General features: G+C 41.2%; 1 protein-coding gene across 3 annotated transcripts in view; it reads left to right on the plus strand.

Moving 5' to 3' along the window:
- The window catches only part of SLC44A5 (solute carrier family 44 member 5), a 155,924-nt gene that overhangs the window by 29,905 nt on the left and 110,981 nt on the right, over positions 1–15,038 (plus strand). The gene's annotated exons all lie outside the window — the stretch shown is intronic.

Here is a 15,038-nt window from a genome sequence, read left to right on the forward strand (position 1 = left end):
GAGTAAGTCCTGCAGACCTACACCTTCATCTAGCTTTCTTTGTTATTTTTATACATCATAATGACTTTATAAGAACTCTCCTCAACCCTGCAATTTAACATGCTCATCAGTAATCTCTTGTTAAATGAAATTTCTTATCTCTGTAACATTGGAAGGTTGATGAGCTTCTTAACTGATAACCACACTTGTGATGACCTGTCATGTTCAAATTCATTTGCTCTGACATTGATCCATTTCTCTCTCTCCCCCCCCCAAATTTTTAAGACATCTGATTGTGGTTTTAATGTCAGTTTTGCATATTAATTGCAATAATACCTCTACTTTCTTCATGGAATCAGAGTTGTAAAAAAAGGGTACCAATGCAGCAAAATGGGATATTTCCCCCAAAAACATTTTGAGGATGTGTGTAGTATTTGCTACCAAATTTTAAAGAGGGCACATGTTGCGGTGAGACCTGGCCACCGGACCCGGTGTTGTGGGTGGGTAATCCTGGAACAGCCACAACCCCTGATAGGTTGGTCCTGCATTGTTTGGGTGCAATCTGGCCAATAGGGTGCCTTGAAGAAGCAGCAACGCAGGACCTATATAAACCCATGCGAGGCTTACGATCTTCCTCTTTGGGGCTATTGCATCAGAATACCCGCCCACCCATCCCTATATTTAGGGCTTGCGCTTGACCTTGCTATGCCGCCGTGTGTCGCCTGCTTTTGGGGCAGGGGCTTTGTAGGAATTTTCCTACTTGGCTGATTGGCTGGTGCCATTTGGGTTTCACCTGTCGCCTAGCAAATCGTCACAACTTGTAAGTTGCGGATAGGCTCTGGTTCAGGTGATAGACATGGCACGTGACTGTGGCCATGCCTATGCAATGACAGGATATTCCGGTAAAGGAATCCAAGGACTCACTGGTTTGGCGTTCCTTGGAAGGGTTTAGGCCTGCGCCCGAGTCCAAGGGACATCAGTGAGGCTGTTTGGTGTTCCCTCCATAAGCTGTCCCTGGTGTTCATCCATGGCTGTCCTACGAATGTAGCTCTGGGACAGCGCTGCCTGCATGGGTGCAGGGAGATAGCCGAACCAGAAACTATGCAACCACTCACTTGATTGTAATCAATAAAGTTGTGGCCTAAATTTCTGCCAAAAACCAAACCAAATATCTGACTCCTGTGTGAATTTATTTTGGGGAAAGGTAAAAGGTCTAAACATGCAGCCCTATTTTATTGTTGGTAAGCAAGCTATTGAAGATTTATTATTATTATTTCTTTGCTTGTTAAACTCTGATAGCAGATTCCATCCAGATATTCCAGCAGAGCACTTTGTAATAACTTCCCATAGAGATTACATGCAGCGTACCACGTGCCGCTGCTGAAAGTTTGGATCTATTCTGAGTCTGTAAAATGGCAAATATATAGACTGGGCACAAGTGATTATTTCTGTGGAGCAACAGGAACAGTTCCCCCTATTGCTGTGATGGTACTAGCTCTAATCATGATTCAGTAGCTTCACAGCCATGCACACTTAATGAAGGAGATGGGGACTAATAAATGGATTCAGACCACTGCTGCCATTTCTTACATACTTTTTATTCTTATTTTTGGAAGGAGGTGAAGAAAGAGGCTCGGGTTTTTTGCCTGACACTTTTAATCTCCTGAATCAGGCATGAAAGGTACATTCTTTTGGTTGGGGGGGGGATATTATTATTTAGGGTTTATTTTGTGTCTGTTTTAAATTCATGAAGAAATTTAGTAAAATAAAATATTTCCTATGCTACATTTTTTAAAGGGAGAGCAGAAAGCATAAATAAAGCTTTCTGCTAAAAATAAACAAAACTTCCAGGAGTCCTTTGGTTCACAACAGTGATAGGGTTCTTTAAAAAAAAATCCTTCCAGTAGCAACTTAGAGACCAACTAAGTTTGTTCTTGGTATGAGCTTTCGTGTGCATGCACACTTCTTCAGATATCTGAAGTGTGCATGCACACGAAAGCTCATACCAAGAACAAACTTAGTGGGTCTCTAAGGTGCTACTGGAGGGATTTTTATTATTATTTATTTTGTTTTGCGCTGGATTATGGAGAAAGCTAGAGAGTTCCAGAAAAACATCTACTTCTGCTTCATTGACTACGCAAAAGCATTTGACTGTGTCGACCACAGCAAACTATGGAAAGTTCTTAAAGAAATGGGAGTGCCGGATCACCTCATCTGTCTCCTGAGAAATCTCTATTTGGGACAAGAAGCTACAGTTAGAACTGGATATGGAATAACTGATTGGTTCAAAATTGGGAAAGGAGTACGACAAGGCTGTATATTGTCTCCCTGCTTATTTAACTTATATGCAGAATTCATCATGAGAAAGGCTGGGCTGGATGAATCCCAAACCGGAATTAAGATTGCCGGAAAAAATATCAACAACCTCAGATATGCTGATGATACAACCTTGATGGCAGAAAGTGAGGAGGAATTGAAGAACCTTTTAATGAGGGTGAAAGAGGAAAGCGCAAAATATGGTCTGAAGCTCAACATCAAAAAAACTAAGATCATGGCCACTGGTCCCATCACCTCCTGGCAAATAGAAGGGGAAGAAATGGAGGCAGTGAGAGATTTCACTTTCTTGGGTTCCATGATCACTGCAGATGGTGACAGCAGTCACGAAATTAGAAGACGCCTGCTTCTTGGGAGAAAAGCAATGACAAACCTAGACAGCATCTTAAAAAGCAAAGACATCACCTTGCCAACAAAGGTCCGTATAGTTAAAGCTATGGTTTTCCCAGTAGTAATGTACGGAAGTGAGAGCTGGACCATCAAGAAGGCTGATCGCCGAAGAATTGATGCTTTTGAATTATGGTGCTGGAGGAGACTCTTGAGAGTCCCATGGACTGCAAGAAGATCAAACCTATCCATTCTCAAGGAAATCGGCCCTGAGTGCTCACTAGAAGGACAGATCCTGAAGTTGAGGCTCCAGTACTTTGGCCACCTCATGAGAAGAGAAGACTCCCTGGAAAAGACCCTGATGTTGGGAAAGATGGAGGGCACAAGGAGAAGGGGACGACAAAGGATGAGATGGTTGGACAGTATTCTCGAAGCTACTAACATGAGTTTGGCCAAACTGCGGGAGGCAGTGAAGGATAGGCGTGCCTGGCGTGCTCTGGTCCATGGGGTCACGAAGAGTCGGACACGACTGAACGACTGAACAACAACAACAATTTTGTTTTGACTATGGCAGACCAACACGGCTACCTACCTGTAAAAGGGTTCTTTATGAAAGAGACAAAGACATTTTGGTTCTTTGGTTGATGGGTGGGATCAGGATAATGAGATTGCTACATGCTAATCTGGCACACAGACACCGCTTTCATTGTAATTGTTTTATGTGCTGTAGAAGTTCATTTTAGTCAAGTTTTGACAGTTCAGATTAGAGCTTGCAGAAATGGAATCAGACTGTAGTGTAGAAGAATTGTGAGTGTTCAAAGCTGGTTTCATGGAGATGAGTCGAATCTGCAGTCGGGAATTATATGCAATCTAATTCTGGATGATCAGAGTCAAAAGAAGTAATTGGTATAGTATAGAAGAAGAGCAGGAATTGAGGAGGAGCAGGACTGGATCCTGTTCACAACTAGGATCAAAGCAGACCAGAATAAAGAAGAAAAGAGAATTTACTCTGAAAGCAAGTTCGCTTACAGAGGGACGTGACCATATACGGCTGCTGGCTCTTTTATTTCTCAGATCATTATTTTGTAAGACTTTATAAAATCAAAAAGAAAGCAGGAAATGCCAACCAGTTGGGATGCTGAAAGCTTGCCCCTTCTCATTTCTGCATGATTGGCTTTGGTTCAGTGAGAGACTGTTAATGGACTCCATATGCCATGAACCACAAGAAACTCACTGCAAGGAGCATTTATGTTGCCTGCCCGTTAATGGCCTATCCTTCAGATTCCTATTTTTCACCATTCTACAGGTTCTTTTCCTGCCAACCTAGCAGTTCGAAAGCACGCCAAAGTGCAAGTAGATAAATAGGAACCACTCCGGCAGGAAGGTAAACGGCATTTCCGTGCGCTGCTCTGGTTCGCCAGAAGCGGCTTAGTCATGCTGGCCACATGACCCGGAAGCTGTACGCTGGCTCCCTCAGCCAGTAAAGTGAGATGAGTGCCGCAACCGCAGAGTCGTCCGTGACTGGACCTAATGGTCAGGGGTCCCTTTACCTTTACCTTTACAGGTTCTTTTAACAGGTGTTTTGAGAATGGTAAGTTGCCAATATGGCTTTGGTGAAGGAATGTGAAATAACAGAGAAGATCTAAAGTCTGTAAGAAACCATTACAGATTATGTCCGTAAGAAGCCAGACCTTTGAAATGGACTTGAATAACGTATTTACTTCTAATAGTGAATATGCGTGGCAAGTGCTTACAGGACTGGAACTGATGGAGCCATTGAAAACATGAGGGAGATATCAGCATGCTTCATTATCAATCCCAAAGTACAATTTTTTTTAAAAAGAACAATCTAATACGCAGAAACCTCAAACAGTCCAATGAGATCTGGGCATGCTCCATAGCCACAGAATGTTAGGTGCCAGAAAACAGAAGTGGATACAGGTGGGATGGGGAACGGAATGAATATTCTGAAGAAGGCATGGCTAGCACTGCCCTCGTGTTAGTTGATGAAGATAGATTGCAGCATTTCATTACAGGTCTCACTTTTATTTATTAACTCAGGTGGTCAAGTACCCATCCCAGCTTGGATGCAAGAATGAGGCCCTGTAGTGATTTCTATATACTCAGGGGGCTCCCCAGGTACGCAGAAGCAGAAAAGCTTGCAAATAAAAAGTAAAGTGCCCCCAAATCAGTTGTATGAGCACTTGAGCTTTGAATGTTGAATGTTAGTTGGAAAAGAAAACCTGGAAGGAGGGAGGTTGACTGGGCTTATAGATAGCAGTATTCTGGAGAAGGGAATACTGCTTATTCTGGACAGGAGAACTCTTGCTAGGTGGGTCATAATACATTTTTCTTGCATGCCCTGCTTGGTCTTTCTAATAGTGAATTCAGGTAGTTGAGTTTTTAGTACTAGAAAGAGAAATACAAATAGTGGCTTCTTCATACTTGGGGGACTCCCTTAGGTGCACAGAACCATGCAACAGAATATTGAATGTTGTTGTTGTTTAATAAACATACAGAACCATAGTGTCCTGCAAGGGCATGTGAATTTCCAGGATGTATGGAATGTTGAGTGTTAGTTAAAAGGGGAAGAGAAGAGGTTAGAAAAAAAGAAGAACTCAGAGAAACTTGTCACATTCCCCAGACAGAAATGCAATTTAAAATGGATATCATATGACCTTTCCTTCTTCTTGAAATTTGTTCCTCAGTCTCTTGCATCTGGGATCATATCTGACACCTGTGACATAGATTAGAATGGTAGTATTTTATCCATACTTAATACAATAGAAAATTAGTCCCAATATTGTTCATTGTATAATTTATGAGTAGCATTAGACTCGTAATCTGGGGAACCAGGTTCGCGTCCCCGCTCCTCCACATGCTGCTGCTGGGTGACCTTGGGCTAGTCACACTTCTCTGAAGTCTCTCAGCCCCACTCACCTCACAGAGTGTTTGTTGTGGGGGAGGAAGGGAAAGGAGAATGTTAGCCGCTTTGAGACTCCTTCGGGTAGTGAAAAGCGGGATATCAAATCCAAACTCTTCTTCTTCTTCTTCATATACTTCTTCTTTGTCCATCATTATGTAGCTGTTTTTAATTGCTCCTTCTAGGTTTTATTTCATGTTGCTATCAAGGACCAGCAAATGTGGATTCTAATAAGTCAGCACAGATCAAAGGTGATAAACTTCCTTAAATACAAAAATGTTAAATGGAAAAATGGAACAATATCAAGCAAAGCTGAAGTGAAACGTGATGGGGAAAATGCAGCTAAGATTAAGAAAAATGCCTTAATGTTACAAGTACATGAGCCATGAAAGGTCAGTGAATGAAGAAGAGGCCCTTAGTGGCTGACAATAGTAATTTATTGACAGAAGAGCTACTACAGACATTGATTTGGGATGTGGGGAATTAAATGAGCCCTTTGGTTCTAACAGTTTTCAAAACAATAGGCATAGAATTATTATTATTTTTTTAAATAAAAAAGCTTCCCAGGAAACAAAGAAAAATGCCTGAAGCAAGCAAGTTTTCAACAACTAAATAAATAATTCTGAAATGGGCATGTTTTAAGATATATAGAATCTGTGTGGGGGGTCTGAATAATTTTTAAAATGAAAAAATATGTATTTCACAGCTCTTTGATAGGCTTTGGAACAGTAACAGAGACTAGGAGAGCATGCTTAGTATCTCCAGATATTTTTAATGGTATTCTTGGTTTTCACACAGCCTTTTGTGTTGGTTTTTGGTCAGTCTGTAATGGACTGTAAATGTCATCTAAAATGGCCCTTATGTGCTATTTGATCACATATTCTCCTAAATGTCAGTGAAGTACCTTCCAGTTCCATAGGCACTTGAGGCTCATGAAGGAAATAGGTAGTGTCCAGGAAAGGCAAGTCAAAGGCAGGTCAAAGTATAGAATAGACATGATCAGGACCTTGGACAGCCCTGCAGGTTGAAGTGTTCTCTTCCTAAGAAGATGCTGTCTCAACTGGAAATTGGAGAGAACTGAAGCCTTATGTATGCTGACAAGAGTTGGAGTGCTTCCCCAGAGGACTAGGTTGGGAGGTTAAATGTCCTTCTCCTTATTTTGCAGTCTTTTACTTCTGTGATGCAAGGGAAATAAAGGTACTGCAAGGGACTTCTCCTCTAGGGATAGAAGATAGTGCCAGAGCTGTGCCCTCTGGTCAGATTAAGAACTGACGGGTGGCCAGATCATGTGACACCATTCCTGTGCCATCTGCAATAGTAAATTGTTGTTTTAGACGTTTAAAAATAGTTGTGTGCAAAAAAAATCTCCTGTTTTTTCCAACCATTCTGAATCAATAAGTTGTAGGCACTGTGAAGAATGAATTGTCTGAAAACAAATACCGGATGCTTACCAAGCAGTCTTTGGGGCAGATAAAATGTTAAACCAGTCTTTTAAAAAGTATATTTTATTGATTTTGGTACAAAAACGTAAAAATGGATAACAGTAATTATTCTGTAAAGTGATATTGCAATATGCTATCCTTTCTGGAAAGCAAATGGTTCAAAATTAGTAGGATATTAATTTACCAGTCAAGACATTTTTATTTGAGATGCATTTGTGGGCCATAGTAATTGGCCCTGTTGGGGGGGGGTCACTTTGGCTTCATGAAGTCAAAGTCCATAGTGGACTGAGGAGGATGTAACATATATTGTCAGAAAAGGTCATATGGAAGTGAATACACAAGTTTTCAGATCACTGAGAATTGGTTTTTTTAAAAATTGTCCCATGACAATGTCTGTAAGTTTCGAGTCACTGCTTTTAAGTGCAGCGGAGTCTTGTTGGAAAAAAAGTAAATAAATTTACACCTGCTGGGAAAGTAGCACTGGAACCTGATATGTGGTTTAGATTTATTCACAAGACTGCCCAATTGTTTTACCATCACTTGAGTGCAAAAAGCACATGCTAGTGAGGAACAGCTTTTTTATATAAAAAACCCACAGTGAACTAGTTATAAGTTTTCATTCATACTCTCTGAGTGCTGACACCTGCATTTGAAGTCACTGAGAGCAAGTATATTATTTTTAAAATTCATGTCCTTCTTTTTCTTTTAAGTACTCAAAAGAATACCAACACCTATACTCCAAACAGTCAAATGAGTCTCTCTTCACGTTTATGGCTTCACCTAAAGTTATATCGTCAGTATTGAAACTTCTGCTATTCTCTACTAAAACTCTGCTTGAATCGCTGAGTCATACTTTATAAAACTAACTGCCTGCTCTCTCTCTTGCAAGGGGAAGTGCTCCAGAACAGTCTTCAAAATGCAGGGTTATGTACACATTTTACACATATATACAAACATGGATGCACAGGATGTTAGCACTTTATGCCTTGTTTCTCTTTAAAGGTGTTTGAACGAATTGCAGATGTTGCATTGGATATTTGCAGTAGAAATAGGTGTGTCATTCCTTGAGGTTGCAGCGAGTTGTTCAATGTAAGCTGTTTCTGAGACTCTGGCAATAACAGTGCCCATTTCTGAATGTAGCCTACTTATCTCGTTGAGCTTAGGTCTGGTTGTGTATATGCAATAAGTAACTCCATGGAGATTCTCTTAAGTTGTTGCGTATGGATTTTGTTTGTTGTCTAGATACTGGAGTCAACCAAAGAGGTGGAAATTCTTAATCTTAAGTAGTGCCCATGACCTGGGCTGAGATGTACCTCTTGTTGAACTGATTGTGAACAGTAACCACAGTGCTATCAAATTTGATAAATATGTAAATAGACAACTACCAAAAACCTGAAATACAGTCACATTTCACTTCAAAACAGAAAGCTTCACAAAAATGAGGGGATTGGGAGAAAGGAAATTGAAAGGTAAAATCATGGAACTATAGCTGTTTTTTCTGACATAACCACATGAGAGTCCACCTATGGTGTATTTTACTGCACATGCTGTATAACAGGGTTAAATTCTGCAACTTCTGTTTGAATTAGTGTTATAATCATCATGTGTCCTTTGATAATTCCCACAGTTAATTAAACATTGAAAATGATATTAATTATCAAGCAAATTGATACAGCACTTCCAACACTTTTTTCTACTTTCATTGCCGTGCAGTAGTACCTAAAATATTTTTGCAGATTTTCAGGTTGAAATAAAGGCTCTGTGTAAGTACCACTGAAGTAAATTGGCTAGATTGGATTAATTGCTATCATTTTCAGTGATAGTTATGGTTGGTGCATGGTTTTAGTAAGAATGTAATTTTAATTCAAGAAAAATAATCATGTAGTGATTGTCTCCCTGGTTGTGATGCACCTGATGGCAGTTCAACAAAGCCTGGATGAAAGTAGTATTATTCCATGGTTTCCCACACAGAAGTGCCACCTAAGGGATGAGGTGGGGTTTTTTTTGCAGACACATATTATAAAGCTACATTATATTCACATACCCAGATATTGTCAATTGCTGTATCACTCAATGTGTTTTGTTTTCATTGATTGCCTCCCCCTATTTCTCACATCCTATTTTATTAGATTATTTCATGTATCGGGTAATCAGCTATGTATGTAACATGCCGTCTCCCCACATCTTCTCTGAGAGGTTGATGTTGTCTCTGGTATGATGTCGGATATTTGCAAAGGGGAAGGATACTACCTGTGTAATAGTTTCGAAGACAATTCCTTAATTGGACCAAAAACTGCTTTAAAAGCCCCCCCCCCCCAAAAAAGCAAAAGCTTGCTCTGTTTTAGAGGTTATTAGAGGTTATTATTTGAAGTTCCATTTCTTGAGGAATTTTTGGGACCACAAGATGGACAAATTCTACCTCAATTAACATTTTGTATATAGTTGATACTACTACATCCTTTGATATAGCAGGAACATTGACCATAAGTTATTCTAAAGTGGTCAACTCAAAAGGAAGCTTTTAGGCCATTGATGTGTGGTGTGAGGAAGAACTGGAAAAAGCATAGAAAGAAGGACTTTAATATTAGGATTTGATGGAATTTTTGGAAAGAATTTACTGGACTGGACTGGAAATATAGACTGTTTGGCCCTAATAGAATTGCACTGAGTAAAACAAAATTCAGGTTCTTTGTTATAATTTGTTTAATTCAGTGGAATTCTATTAGAGAGAGCCAGTTTGGTGTAGTGGTTAGGAGCGGCAGACTCGTAATCTGGGGAACCGGGTTCGTGTCTGCACTCCTCCACATGCAGCTGCTGGGTGACCTTGGGCTAGTCACACTTCTCTGAAGTCTCTCAGCCCCACTCACCTCACAGAGTGTTTGTTGTGGGGGAGGAAGGGAAAGGAGAATGTGAGCCGCTTTGAGACTCCTTCGGGTAGTGAAAAGCGGGATATCAAATCCAAACTCTTCTTCTTCTTCTAGGGCCAAACAGTCTATATTTCTAATCAGACGGTTAACTGAAAAATCTGCTGTTTGCATCACACCCCTTCTGAAATGAGATACTTAGTTATTACAATCAGTATGTTTTTGCTCCAATATGTAAGCATTTGCAAATATGAATAACTTAATTAGGTGCCATTAAAAAAAATCTAGCTTCAAATCACATTTAGGTTGGTAGAGGAAAGGAAGGAAGATTAACATTGTTACCTAAGTGAAGAACAGTGTAGGAAACCTGGATAACCTTAAATGGAGATCTTATGCATTTCATGAATAACTTCGCATCCCCACCATAAACTGCAGCCCTGAAGTTATTTGCGGGGAGGGTTGCAAAATTATGCGAAAATGTTGTCCCATTTAGAGCAAGAACAGCATTGCCTTCAGTTTGATATAGCTTCTTGATGACATTATCACGGAGCCTATTCAAAACGAAGGCAGGTTTGATTTAGATTTGTGACATCTCACATATCCAGACTTGACTGCATAGTGACATGATGCCATGTTGGTCTATGTGATTTCTAATTGGCTCTTATTCTCTCAGGAAGAAGCCTGTGAGTGTGTGTGCATATTTCTATCTGTCTGCAAATCAGGGAAATAAGAAGCATTTGAACAGTGTGCAACAGAGGAAATGTTTGCTGGGTAATTTTGTGAACTTTCCATGTTTTGAAGCCTCCTAATTATTATGGATGAAATTCAGTGCACTCCTACCTGAGAAGCAGTGGTTTTGACTTATAACAGACACTAGCAAAGACCTAGATACCAAAAGGTGGTGGTGTAATGCGCGAACAATATGGAATACAATTTCTGTTAATGGGAAATATTGAATACAACTTATAATAGCAAACAGTGACCACAATATTTGGTGCACACCGAAAAGGCAAAAAGCTTGTAACAAACAAAACTTACTGTACTTCTAAATGACACATAGAAACTTTGTAGAAAGTCAGAATTTTATGGCAAAAAAGAAAAAAAGATTTATGATGATATATGAGATATAAGGATCCAAAACATGTATCTGATTTTGCATCTCTCCTAATTGATGACCAACTTCTGTAGTTATACAGATTTTGGATAATTCTTTGAGTTTATTCAAAAACTCTCATGTCCCGTAAATGTGCTAAAATATGTCTTTCCCTTTCTATTGTTTAGGTTTTCCTGCCAACAGTATACTCTTCAACCTCCAGTTATTCCTGTGCCAATGTACAGAAATCCAAATTGCACGGAGTCGTGATGAGTCAATTGTTTGTACTGAGATTGCTATGGCCAGGGCATGTGCAATCTGTAGAGCTGGAAGGAGAAAGCTCTGTAGTTTCAATTAATTCCCCTTCTGCACAGCTTATTTTCAAGGAAGAGCAAGTCACTATTCTGCTAGTCCTTATGTTCATGGCTTCATAAGTTTTTATTATCAGGTAATAAAATAGAATTTTGACTCTTAATTGTTTGTATCAAACGGCAGCTTTCTTCTTTACTTTAGGAAACCTTTCAGCTACGGTGCTACTTGTGAGTGATCTTGTCATTTGTAAAGTTAATTTTTGGCTGCAGCTGTAGAGCTGGGCCATTAAATGCTGCTCAAAGGAAAGTGCTAAAATGACTTCAGTTAAGCTCTTTGTGATTTTCTGAATCTGGGGAGGATGTGCCAGTTTATAGGTACACTCAAGAGCTCAGTAGTGGCTCACAACGTGCAGATTAGGGGACTGCATGATCCTTTCCCAACTGGAATAATTTTGTAGCATTTTACATCTGTGGTGGTAATGAATTTTTTGTTCTCCTTACCTTGAGGAGGCTAGCCAGCCAGCCAGTTCTTCCTTATAATAGGTACATTGAAGAGCTCAGTACTGCTAAGTTATTTGAAAATGCTTTTAACATTTTCTTTTAATTTCTGTAGACCTTTAGGTGAAGGATGGGTGGGTTAATAATAATAATAATAATAATAATAATAATAATAATAACAACAATAATAACAACAACAATAATAATGGTGCTGATGAGGGAACCATAAGATATTTGCCATAAGAGTGAGGAGGGGAGTTTATTTATTTCTTTTTCACCCACACAATGGATTGGGATGTTGGGGGGCTGGGATGCTTTGATACTGCTGTCTCTGGGAGAGGCCCTTTTACTTACGTCTATGACCATATTCATGAGGTACAGAGGCAGTAGTTAGTGGTGGCCAGAGAATGGTGTCATGTTCCCATTCAAAGATGACTGTACTTCTTTTTAAAAGAAAATATGGAAAGGGGTCTCAAGGAGCTGCTGACATCATTCAAGCAACCACACGCCACATAACATTTCCATAGTTGTGGATATGCTTTAAAAGGGAAATAATTCCACTTTCTCAGATACAGTGGTACCTCATGTTACGTACCATCCCCCTTGCGAATGCTTCGAGTTACCCGCTCCACTAGCTCAGAGGTACAGTAGGTGCTCCTTTTTGCGAACTTTGCCCCAGGGTGCGAACAGAAGTTGTGCCGCGCGCACCACGGGAGGCGCCATTAGTGAAAGTGCACCTCATGTTATGAGTGGTTTCCAGTTACGAACGGACCTCTGGAACCAATTAAGTTTGTAACCGGAGGTACCACTGTATAGCATATTGCATGTCAACCCCAGAACTGATACTGAACTGTCTACACTGTGTGTGACCACTGGGCATTTAGGCCATAGTACAATTCAAGAGTTAAGCTCCCAGCCCCATTGATTTCAATCTGCCTAAGCATGCTTGAATCATTGTGGTCATCTTGCAATTAGGGAGGAAAGGGAAGAAAGGGCAGTGAAGGGAAGAATAAGTTCACATCTAAAACTAGATGCCCCTGGTGAGCAAAATGTACAGGTCACACATTAAGATTTCAATTTGTTAAGGCAGTTAAACACATGATTAACTTTAGGAATGTGCTCTGAGTGCCATTAGCTCCTTGCTTGATGATGATGAGTACACACTTGAATACTTCCTTAAATGTACTGAGTGAGGCATTGACATTGACTGTTAATGAGCACTAAGAAAAGTCTTCCTACACATGTGGGCTGAAGCTGGGTTGCATTATGTTTTCAAATTTTTAGTGCTTGACCTTTGAGGTTTCTTATAGATTTGTGGAATACACTTTTCTGGATGGGAAGGACCTGTTAACTCTGTGCCTCTTGGTGTCTGCTGGCAACACCTGTTGGCAACACCCCTGCCATTCCTCTGCAGTAAAAGATAAAGGTAAAGGGACCCCTGACCATTAGGTCCAGTCGTGTCCGACTCTGGGGTTGCGACACTCATTTCATGTTACTGGCCGAGGGAGCCGGTGTACAGCTTCCGGGTCATGTGGCCAGCATGACAAAGCTGCTTCTGGCGAATCAGAGCAGCGCACAGAAGCACCGTTTACCTTCCTGCTGGAGCGGTACCTATTTATCTACTTGCACTTTGATGTGCTTTCAAACTGCGAGGTTGGCAGGAGCTGGGACCGAGCAACGGGAGCTCACTCTGTTGCGGGGATTCGAACCGCCGACCTTCTGATCAGCAAGCCCTAGGCTCTGTGGTTTAACCCACAGCGCAGTAGTTTATGTAAAATTTATGCTGGCATATTCATAAGGAGTTGTTGAAAAGGAGGCAAAATGGGATTTGCTTCATATCTAACATGTAGCTCCTTCGCTAGCATGTGTGCTACTGCCCTGGTGGTGTTCTTTTACTCAAGTCACAGGAAAAAGGGTTACAACTTCCTTATGGAACTGGGATGATCTGAAGACAACTTGACTCCTTTGGAAACTAGGACAACCTGTACCCTTACTGAGCAATACAGTCATACCTCGGGTTATGAACGCTGCGAGTTGCGCGTTTTCGGGTTGCGGACCGTGCCGAACCCGGAAGTACCGGAACGGGTTACTTCTGGGTTTTGGCGCTCGTGCATGCACAAAAGCACAAAATGACTTCACATGCATGTACAGAAGTGCCGAATCGCGTCACGCGTGTGTGCAGGCATGGCGCTTCAGGCTGTGCATGGTGCGGGTTGCGAACGTACTTCCTCCACGGATCACGTTCGCATCCCGAGGTATGACTGTACATGCAAACCTTCAACCTTCAAGAACTATGCCTACAGATCCTTTTAAAGTGGCAGTAAGCTCAGGATATGGTCTTCTCTGAACAACTACACCCATCCTTTTTGACAATGTGACTCTTGATAACGTGGCTAGAATCTTACAAACTGATCACCTCTCCCACTCAGAATTTCCCTTGCAGAAAATGCTCACCAAGAATTCATAACTGACTGACTAGACCGGGGGTGTGGGGGAGAGAATTCAGGCTGGTGGGCTGGATCCAGACCTTCCTACAACCATTGCAGGCTACTTTCGGCAGGTGGTTGGGGCCACCCAGACATCTGGCATCACATCAAGTGGAAGTATTTTCTTTCACTGGCACAGTTTTATTTCAAAGGAAGCATGGTTTGCACCAGCTGCTGATCAGCTGATCATCAGTGGCTGCAAACCTCAGCACTTTTGCCAGCATGATTTGATTTCAAACCATGTGGGCAAAAGAAACATTTCCATTTGGGGCTTGCTGTTCAGCTGATTGGCACTTACAGTAATTGGCTGCATGGCATGGTTCCTGGGAAACTCTGTAGTGCAGCCAATTTCTCTGGGGTTCTTTGCAGCAAAGGCAAGGAACAATCAGGAGTGCTCTTCAGACTGTTGATTGGCCCTTTGTATCAACATATTTACCTACCTCGCATACAAAGCTGAGGGTGAGGCACATGGGTGTGGTTTGGGGAAGGCAACCTGCCCGACCGAAGCAGAACCCCTGACCAGCTGATTTGATCCGAGGGCTGAGATCCACCACTGTTAGTCTAAACTCAAAGAAATAATAATTTAGGGATCAAACACCAGAGCAGTTTTAAGGGGGACATTATATAAGGCTATATATGCATAGAAAGATAATAGAATTGTATAGTTGTAAGAGACCCAGGTGGCGCTGTGGGTTAAACCACAGAGTCTAGGGCTTGCTGATGAGAAGGTCGGTGGTTCGAATCCCTGCCACGGGGTGAGCTCCCGTTGCTCAGTCCCAGC

Source organism: Lacerta agilis, chromosome 6 (genome assembly GCF_009819535.1).
Source record: "Lacerta agilis isolate rLacAgi1 chromosome 6, rLacAgi1.pri, whole genome shotgun sequence".
NCBI lineage: Eukaryota > Metazoa > Chordata > Lepidosauria > Squamata > Lacertidae > Lacerta > Lacerta agilis.